The sequence below is a fragment of the Euprymna scolopes genome, chromosome 28 (genome assembly GCF_053919585.1).
Source record: "Euprymna scolopes isolate OS-2025 chromosome 28, ASM5391958v1, whole genome shotgun sequence".
Classification (NCBI taxonomy): domain Eukaryota; kingdom Metazoa; phylum Mollusca; class Cephalopoda; order Sepiida; family Sepiolidae; genus Euprymna; species Euprymna scolopes.
The window spans coordinates 87,293,745-87,304,985 of NC_136509.1; the positions used below are offsets into that span (position 1 = coordinate 87,293,745).

Here is an 11,241-nt window from a genome sequence, read left to right on the forward strand (position 1 = left end):
TTTATTTATCTTTTTCATATAAAGTCAAACTTCGAAAAAGCTGCAAAACATTTCTTGGCCTTCGATGCTTCATTTAAGTTAACTAGTCTTCGGTCAATGTAGGGGAAACTCTTCATATTGAAATAGGAACTATTTGGGGAGATACTGCCAGAATCCCCTCTTTGGGGGGTAGCTGGTTTTCACCCACACTAAAACAACCTTGTGTCCAATTCGTTTTCTTGGGGAAGTAAATAAATACCACGACAGAAAGCGGGAGCATTACCTAGATCCCGGCCAGATTTGTGGTGACTCTTACGATTCTTAAGTTAATTACCAACTCCTACGTTTTCGGATTCGATTTCACCTATCTTTCTACCTTCTTTTAATTCTTTTTTTTTTTATTTCGTCCTTGTATCAATATCCTTTATCCGGGCAAAAGTTGATAAGCACTCATGCAAATCACTATCCTCTTTTTTCACGTTTTTTCCCCCTTCACAGTACGGGTTCGAGCCTGCCTGCCTACTACCACTTTCTTAATTTTTTTTGCTCAACACGCATATCCGAAAACCCGGGCAACACCGTGTACCCGGGCTTATATTATATAAAAAGAAACTGTGTATGTGTAACAGTGTGTGTATATATATGTGTTATATGTCTATGCACTCTAAAACGGCTGGATCGAATTGGATGAAATTTTACACAAAAATAGTTTCTTTGCCTGGCAGTGTTCTTAGAAAGGGTTTGTCTCGGGATATCTTCAATAAGGATCGACAATCTATAATCGAAATAGTCCGATCAATAAAGGAACAACTGATTTTGACCAAAGTTAACACCTTACATAGCCTAACATCACACGTTTTATTACCATATAATTTAAAAGGCCAGGCATATAAAACTAACAATAGTTTTTTATATGACAGGGGCGCGTTCGAAATGAATGTTTGTGTTTTCAACACAATTGAAACATTATACTTGACTTTTGCTTTTTAAACTTACATGCAAGCCATTATAATCGCACAGCTATTAAAGCCAAACATATAAAACCACTTTTAGGTTATTTTATATAACAGGGGCGCGGTCGAAAGTAATGCGTCTGTTCAGAGCAGAATTGAAGCTTGATTTTTGCACTTTAAACATTAATTCAACCATTATATATGAAAATAAACAATTTTATAAAATCGACAGAACGTTCTCTACAGCGCAATGTAGACCATAAAGTATTGTAGATTAAGTAACTACAGGAACCAATGTAAAGCTTTCTTCCGGTGCACCGCAATGGATGCCTCAGTAGAAGAAAAATCAAACGGTTAGATTGAAAAATTGGCGAATTCATTGATTTCGATGACAATAAAAATAGGATAATGTGAAACATTTGTTGATCACCATCCAATCCCAGGAAACTTCTGGTCTCCCTGCTAATAATATTTACATACACATACTCACAAATACGCATATATATATATATATATATATATATATATATATATATATATATATATATATATATTCAAACTGAGGAAGATCGAAGGATCGGTCGAAAAATATGTTCTTTTGAAGGAAATATTCTTGTTTTTTTTTGTTTTGTTTTTTTTTAAGACTTTTTGTCTTTCTACACATAGGGAATAAATACAGAAAAGATCTAAACATTTATATATTTTTCGAATTTATTTTTTTATTCATACATATTAAAACACACACACACACACTCTAACACACACACACACACACACACATATATATATATATATATATATATGATCTTTTACGCTTTTCTAACTCTAAGCCGGAGAACTCATAATAACCTAGTAGTACACACACACACACACACACACATACACACACACACACATATATATATATATATATAACACCTAATAATTTAGTAGTAAACACACGCACACACACATATATGTGTGTGTCCTTGTGCGTGTGTGTGGACGTGTGTGGACTACTAGATTAGGTTTTCCTGGACGATTTCACTGATTTTGATGAAAATAAAAATATATGAATGTGGAATATTCGTTGTTCATCAACGTGACACGCATATGAACTGCTAAAAAATTACAAATAAAAAATGAACAAAGATAAATATACCAAATGTATAACGATTTTTAAATTTGGGCCCATTTTTCCCTTCTTTAAAACTTTTTTGACCAACTAAAATCCCATAAAAGAACGGTCTGTAAAAAAATCCAATCATTTGAGGCCCCTAGCGCCGCTTTATGATTTTTAGTTTCGGCGGAGAGATGTTTTGAAAATATAGTGACAGACAGGCATATAGCATTTTATATATTATATTTCAGTTTGATTAACCATTAGCTATTCGAAGTTTAACTTGAGTTGGCAATTCATCGTGAAAAAACTGACGACCGAGCAGTGTTTGCAAATTGCAAAAGATACGAACAATTTACTGAGAAAAATATTTGATGAAGGTATAATCTACCGAAATGGTCATGTCAACTGGCCCCCGTCGTTTGTGCACTTTAATCGCATTAGTTTATCTTCACCTACGTCTACGGTAATAGATCGAACACAATAAATACAGCTTTTGGAAGACAACATTCGCCTTATTGCCGAAATCCAGCCGGATGTAAGGCGAAGAATCTGTCGTAATCGGATCTTTCGATTACGTTATACAGGTTGACCCCGGAAAAAAAAAAAAAAAAAAGCTAAATGGAGGCCATCTAGAACATATGGTGTAGAACCGAGAAAAAAAGGCCAAAGACCCTAGTGTTTTGATGTGATATTTTGAATATAATAAACTAGTTATGACCAAAGTTTCATTTCATTCAGATAAAACACTAAGAAACGAGGCCTAATTAGAGTTGAGACCCGTTTTTTTTTAGTCGCCCTGTATATGCAAAAGCCGCAGGTCGTATGCGCAAAATCGTATTTAAATTACAAATGCCAAAAATGACTATTTGAAACGGAATATATATATAAAAGGTCGTTGTCTCAAAAAACGCTCTTTGTACACACACAAATATATATATATATATATATATATATATATATATATATATATTGATCTTGATCGATAATATATAGTTGAGAACTTTCAGTTGAATTAAGTCAGTCAATTTAGCTCTTATGCATAGACCATCATATAAAGATTAGATCACTATAAATGAAATGTTTAATTTCAACGCTATTTAACGCGATTAACGGAAACCGAATGGATACAGCCTTTGCTAATCAAGCCAGAGGTGGCTTTTGTCGCCGGGTTCGAATCTATCGACTGGTATTAATCGTGGCACCTTACAATGAAGATTCCCGAAAAGATGAAACACTAGTGTCTGTATGTATTTAATTATTATCGTAAATTATATACATACATACATATATATATATATATATATATATATATATATATATATATATATATATATATATATAATGAAAAATTATAAAACTCAAATGTTATTTATAAACACAAGAGCTCAAACAGTTTTCCTTCTTGGATGTACACATTCTTGAAGTCCGCGTCTTATGCGTGCCATGCTAGTAAGGAACTATTATTAAATATAACTAAAAAAAATCATACAGAACAAATGTTTCTCTATTATATTTTTATATCAAATTTATATTTTAAGTACTTAAAGGAAAGGTGCATTGCGTGTGCATAGTGTCCCTACTTCTCACCGTGTTGTCTTAAAGATATATATCGAAATCCAGGTGGGACAGATCTGATTAGGTTAACATCCTCTACACCACGTACAATTTAACGCATATCCCAGTGGATAGGAAGAAACTATTAATCACGCTAGCGTAAACTGAATAATTCGTGTGAAAACAGTTTTAATGGCCAAATTATAATGGAAAAGAAAAATGAAACGAAATAACGGAGTTCTTATTTATTTGCTTGATAGACCGTCTTTACGTAAAATAATAGAACTGACAAAATGAGTAAATAAATGTCAATGTAATCAAAAATGTTTAGTTTAGTTTTTATAACATCGTCGTTTTTAGCGGAAGAAAAGCAATTTAATTGAAGATCCTGTGCCGTTTGGCCAGAGGAATATAGAATAAATTGAGAAGATACTGTGAAATTAACTCACCTTAGATAATTCTTGACTTAAATTTTATACATATATATATATATGTGTGTGTGTGTGTGTGTGTTTGTGTGTCTGTGTGTGTGTCTGTGTGTGCGTGTGTGTGTAGTGAATACTATTACATGATTCAAATACATATGTTTATATCTATATATTTATGCATTTGTATTAATAAATTCTCTCTAATTGATCCTTCTTTTCTCATCCCCTTCTCTCTCTCTCTCTCTCTCTCTCTCTCTCTATATATATATATATATATATATATATATATATATATATACATACGCCTATGAATTCGTTTTTCTTTTGTGTGTATTGATATTCATATTAAAATCCCTCTTTTCTATTAGTATTAATTTGCTTTCCCACCAAAGCAAAATATGACACGAAATCGTTTTTAAAGTGGGGTTAAACCAGCTCCCCGAAAAAAAAGGGAAAAGGGGCACTCTGGTTGAGTCCAACCATAGTAATTGTCCCAGTATAGAGGGTTACCCCTCCATTGACTGGGACAAATTATCTTAAGTGCAGTATCTTTAGGTTAGATAATACACTTTGAACCCGGCCCGAAGGCCAATAACAACAGAAAAAAGGCAAGCCTCTTTTTTTTATTTATTTAAAAAGAAAATATAATTTTCTTATATATGGGTTGTGGAATTGCATTCATTAGCAAAAGATCTAACTAATTTGCATATTCTTTTAAACATTCATTTTAATTAATTCCCTAGTAGTTGCTTCGATTTTCTATTGGTATAATCATCTTTTATGTTAATTCAGATATTCTACACGATTTATACTCGCATAATATTTGCGTAAAAAGTTTATTGTAAACACAAAAGTGTTTACATATATATTTATGTATACGTATATATTTTTGTTTAACAACCCTTCTCTACCAAACTCCTCCTAGAGTTTTTCCTCTACAGATATGAAACTTCATATATAAGGATTTGAATCTATGCAAAACTTTATATTTGTGTTTTCGCCCGGAAAAATCCGTGCAAAAATGTGAACATTAAAATAAAATGAAATTTGCCAAGTGATGGTCGACGCCGGCATTACGAATACACAGCATAGCAGCTATTGGTTCATGTTTTAATTTTAAGCCTTACAGTAAAACTGTTTTCATAGCCCAGTCATTGACGGCAGATGCAAAATAACTCGTGAGCTGAACGTTTTGGTTTCGATTCAGGGTGGTTGCGCATGAGTCTTTTTTTTTTTAATACGTTTTAAATCATTACTATATATTGCATCCAATCTATCTATCTATCTATCTGTATATATATATATATATATATATATATATATATATATATATATATATATATATATATATATATAAGTGAAAATGTCTGTCCGTGTTTTATCTATGGTAATTAAGAAAGACTATTATATAGAAAGACATTATTTTACATATTCACACTTTTTAATATATACATATGCACATGACCTTATGAACAGTACATAGAGCCCGAGCAAAGCCGGGCGGAACTGCTAGTATATATATATATATATATATATATATATATATATATATATACATATATATATATATATATATATATATATATATATATATATATATATATATATATCAGGGAGAGAGAAAGAGAGAGCGAAAGAATGGGAAAGAGAAATCAGTGGAAAGAGACGAATGAAGGGAAAAGGGAGAGTAAAGGCGGTTCTTTATTTCTGAAACACACACACTCCCATATATTGATATATCATTGGACCAACTATCAACGTGATAATTCTAGGTTTAGTATTTGGCTAGGGAAATGGTGTTAGTCTAGCTGCACTGATGTGTTGTAATGCAACGAAACAGTACTGTATATGGATGACTATAAATATATATATATGTACATATATATATATATATATATGTGTGTGTGTGTCAGGTCATGTCATATGCTACTGGTACCATGTAACCCAGTACTACCTGCCTCATGGTCGGGTCACCGGCGACTAAACTGGTTCCCCCACCAGACTTGTTTGGTGAGGAGGGCGGCTAGTCTCCCTGAAGGATTAAAAACAAGACCTTCCAAAGGGCGATTGAACTCTTTTCTGGGTCAACGGCCAACTAGCACCGTGTATATTTGTGTGTGTGTGTGTGTGTGTGTGTATTGGGGTGGAGAGGGCACCCGTAAGCCGTGGTGAAGGCAACCTTTCTAGGAGAAGCAAATCTCTGATGTAAAAAAACATAAAGGAGACCAGTACCCGCATTAAGCTGGTCTGCAGTTGAATTTGTTGCTGGCTATCTTGCTCTTGCTTGTTGCTAGACCTCAACATTTTGAACCGAGAGAGAGACTTAGCTGTCGTACAAAGCTAAGACTCTGTAACATCATCTTTGTATAGATACTCCCTCAGGCATTTGAGCTCATGGATTTTAAATGTCTGAGGGAGTGGCACCCGTCTGACAAGACGTTGCAATCATATATATATATATATATATATATATATATATATATATATATATATATATATATATATTGTGCAAATTTCAAAACTTACTGTTTCTTTTCTATAACTTTTGTTTATTTTCTCCTGGATTTTTTTTCATTACAGCTGTTTCTTTAGTGGGAAGACAATTTCACGATTTATGTGTCCATAAAAATATCCTGTCGCCTCCAATTCTTCAGGTGATTTTTCCATTTGATGTTAACAACAAAAAGTTGATCTTTTACATGATATCCAATTCCAACGCCACGCTGCAATATATCAGCCCTTTTCTGTGTTATGCTAAGATAATTATCTGTTTTAAACAATAATTTATATTTTTTCTTTTTATTTTTGATTTAATTTCCTGTCTTTTCCTTATTTTCTCCCCTATTTCTTATAAGTTTATTTCTACATTTATGAGGGTTTTTTTTAGTATTCCTTTTTGTTTGGTTTTAAGACTCTTATTTATTATTAATTTCTTTGTTTTAAGGGGAGGTTACTCCCATGGTATATATTTTTATTTTTAGGGTTACTTCCCTTGCACCTTATTCTTTTCTTATATTTTACGTTCAGGTTTTTTCTTACTTAATTATTTCTTTTTTGCGTGTTATTCATTTTCAGTTATATTCATTCAATTTTGTTTTTATGTTAACATTTTTGTTAATTTGGTCTTATGCGTGTGATTAAGTATCGATTCCTGTGCAGACATCCGTGGATTACGTCTGTTTAATAATTCTTCCTTTGATATTAGTATATAGTATGTTTTTTAGTATACATAGGTTTCATCTTTTTGATTTGCTTGATGTATATCTTTCCGCTTCATCAGTTATTGTCCATCTTAATTTATATACAATGTTATCTTTTTTAATTCCATAATCAATACTGCTAATTTATATACAATGCAATCTTTTTAATTCCATAATCAATACTGCTAAAATGGTTGAGTTTTTCTTAGTTTTTTCTTGTCATTTCCGTTGTTTTCATTTTTATCTACATTGTTGCTGTTTTCGTTATTTTTGGTGTTATTTTCGTTCTCACTTTCATTTTTAACGATGCTAGGTGATTACGATATCTGCCCTTAAAGCAAGTTCCGGTGCTCCCAAGATATACGCTGCTTTCATTATTTGTTTCAACTCCACATTTGTATACTACGTTTGAAGTTAAACAGTTCCCACATTGGACATTCAGTAGGGTTTCGGCAGTTACATTCTTTTACGTTGTTAGATTCATTTTCTGTCCTATCTCACAGTGTTTTTATTTATTATCTTACTTTGTTTACTACCTTGTGGGAAATTGTTGTCTATAATTTGGTAAAATTCTCTCGGGTGTTATTTTTTATTGGTGGCTGAACGGTGAATTACACCACGTTTGACTCCTCCTATATTTCTTTTTAACTTCTCTTTCGGCTTTATTATGATCTAGTTTTTCATTTTTCTTTTTTGTGTTTATTGTATGTTCAATTTTCTCATTGGTTTTTGCCCTTTTTTCTTTTTTTATATTTCTTTATCGGCATGTTGTAAGATATTACATTTGCATTGTTTATTGTTCTTTCTGTATTTGTGTTATTGTTTCGATTCTACTTAACAAATTTGATTTGTTCTTTATATCCTGATCTAGCTAAGACTTTGTTATAGTATTCCTTATTTTTATTGAATAATTCTTCATTTTGTGATATTTGGGATATGCTTTTTGAGATGCTAGGTATGAGTGCTTTTTTCATACTATTCGGATAGTTGGACTTGTGATCTAAGTGGAATATTGTTTGTTTAGGTTTATGGTAGGGTTCATAAGAGTTTTTGTCTAGATTCAGGGTCATGTCTAAGAAGTTTACACATTTGTGATGTCAAAGTTGAGGTTCCTGTTTTTTTCTGGTCCATAGTTTGTTACCATATTTTATTAGAGTTCTTCTGCTAATCTTATAATGTCTGATACTAATTTTGTTATCTTTGTTAGTTTTCTAGTGCTTCATCGAAGAAATTTGTGAAATAGAGGGGTAATATGAATCTATATCAAATATAAGGAAAATTCTATTTTTGCCTTGGGGTAGTGTGCTGAACCATCCAATTACCTCTTTCGATGATTTCCATTGGTTATGGTAAATTTTGTTTTTTAATTTAGGTAGGATTTCGTCTAGTATTTATTTTTTTGCTAATGTTTCTCAAATCGGAAATACATGGAGAAATCAGTCTAATGCTAGGATTATTGTTGAATTCTGGTTTATGATCTTTTAGGGTAAAACGTGGGCACAATGGTGTATATCCCTCTATCTTATCCTGTATGTTCATTTTTTCACTTATTTTTAAGGTTTCAGAGTTTATACTATTCAGTTCTTCATTGCTTGCTACTCTATAGTTTTTATTGAGTTCCTTCATTATTAGGTTGTAGGTTTCAAAATCCATGCTGTATATATTCACGGTTTTGTCTGCTGGAACAATTAAGTTTGGATTGTCTTGAATATTTTTAAAGGTAGTATTGATTTTTTTTTTAACTGTGGGTTGATGTACTTGTGTTTTTTCTTGATTTTTAGGTCTTTTGTCCATTTTAACATGTCTAATTCGAACGCTTCTAAGGCAGAAATTACTGGTGGGAATTTCCTGGATTTAATTATATATTTTCTATCGTAAGAGATTTCTGTGTTTTCATTTACAGTTTTGGATGTGTAATTCGGGTTGTTTTGTGTGTTCGTATCAGTGCCTTTTCCTTCTGTACTTTTGTGGGGGAAGATCCGCCATCGAATACTTTTAAGAAAGGAATTAACGGCTTGAACATGCCGACCATGTATGTTTTATATCTTGGAAATAGCTATATTTTTTTAGGGGGGGGCTGAAATTTATACAAATACCATGTGCATCAGGTAAAAGATCAGCCTTATGTTGTTAACATTAAATGGAAAACTATCTGAGGAATTGATGGCAACAGGATATTTTTATGGACACATAAATCGTAAAAATAGCCTTCCAACTAACGAAACAGCTGTAACAAAAAAAATCCAGGAGAAAAAGATTTGTTAATTTTCTTTAAATTATAACAAAAAAAAGGCAAGTCTTTGTATTTCAACAAAGTGTTGCGTTATATATGCTCTGAACTTATTAAATTAGATATATTGAGCGTAACACGAAATTAACGGTTTCTAGGTTTTTAACATAACAAGCTAGACCCGTTAAACAAAAACGGTATACATTGAAATTAACGATATTTCAAAAATAAACAATGTATATATATATATATATATATATATATATATATATATATATATATATATATATATATATATATATATATGTTTTATTTGGGGTGAGGTTTCAAGCACAGTGCCCTGTTATAAAGAAAAAATCAGAAAGTTAGATGAGATAAGTGATCAGTACCGTCGGTTTCAACCTAATAATTAGGACCGTTTTTAGATACCGATATCAAGCTCTCTTCATCTAATCCCCATCTCTTCGTCATATATATATATATATATATATATATATATATATATATATATATATATATATATATATATATATATATATATATAAAACGGATGAATGAATGATTCTGATATGATTTCTGAGAAACAACAGCTCTCAATATTCAATTTTATTTGTAGTAGACATAACCAGACAACATGATCCGGGGCATGAATTAATGAAGTTTACTTTTAGAAATGACACCGCATCGTCAAGGAAAGTTGATCGGATCTCCCGCCAGGTGGCACCTCGCGCTTTTAATTTTCGCATATTTCCTTGTTTTTTCTTTTTTTTCTCTCCTCCAATTTGTTTGTGTTTTGTTCTCATTTCATTTCGCGTTGTCTACGCATTATAACCTTTTCTTTCCAACCATGTTTTTGTCCATTTATTCTGGGGCTTGGCATTCATACTAATCATCGGTCGCGAGGAGACCGACATTCCCAAAGATTTTAAATAACAACATCAAATTCTGCAAAAAAGTTGGATGTTAACGCTACACAAGATTTTAGTTCTGCAAATACTTTAAATGTATACGGTCTTTTAAACCTCATCAGCTGAATTTACTTGTCCTCATAAGCCCTGTTTCTACGAAGGGCCTTCAATAAGTTTCTGGGTTGCTTGAATTATTACAATTAAAGAAACTCCTGGGAAAGCTATGCAATTCGGCTTTTTTTAATATTTCAATATGAATTTGAAAATTAAGAACACAAAATATATTAAATATTTGAATATCTAAACTCATTTAAAAAAGCAGACACTATCTATATATTCTAATAATAAATTATATAACACCACAACATAATGTTTTCTAAGATGTGACTAAGTTTATATATATATATATATATATATATATATATATATATAAACTTAGTCACATCTTATATATATATATATATATATATATATATATATATATATACATATATATATATATATATATATACACACACACACACACACATTTTGTACGGCATAATCTCGTTGACACACCGGTTCTCGTCAGATCACCGAAGTTAAGCAACGTTGAGCCTGGCTAGTACCAGATGGGTTACCATTTGAGAATTCTAGGCGCTGTATGTGCTTTCCGCTTATCTCGTCATTGTTTCTAGTCGTCCTGAACCTCCACTTGCCACTGGCATTCAACGATGTCGACTTAGGAGAGGTGTGGTTGGAGATTGCGCAACTCTTGCCGCAAAAATTTCCCATAGACTGTCAAGACTGAAGGAAGCCTTGATATATATATATATATATATATATATATATATATATATATATATATACATATATATATATATATATATATATAATTTTAATAAGGG

General features: G+C 31.7%; 1 pseudogene; it reads left to right on the plus strand.

Annotated features, from left to right (window-relative positions):
- The first annotated feature begins 10,885 nt into the window (after nucleotides 1-10,885).
- LOC145249945 (5S ribosomal RNA) lies at nucleotides 10,886-11,002 on the plus strand (annotated as a pseudogene).
- Nucleotides 11,003-11,241: the final 239 nt, after the last annotated feature.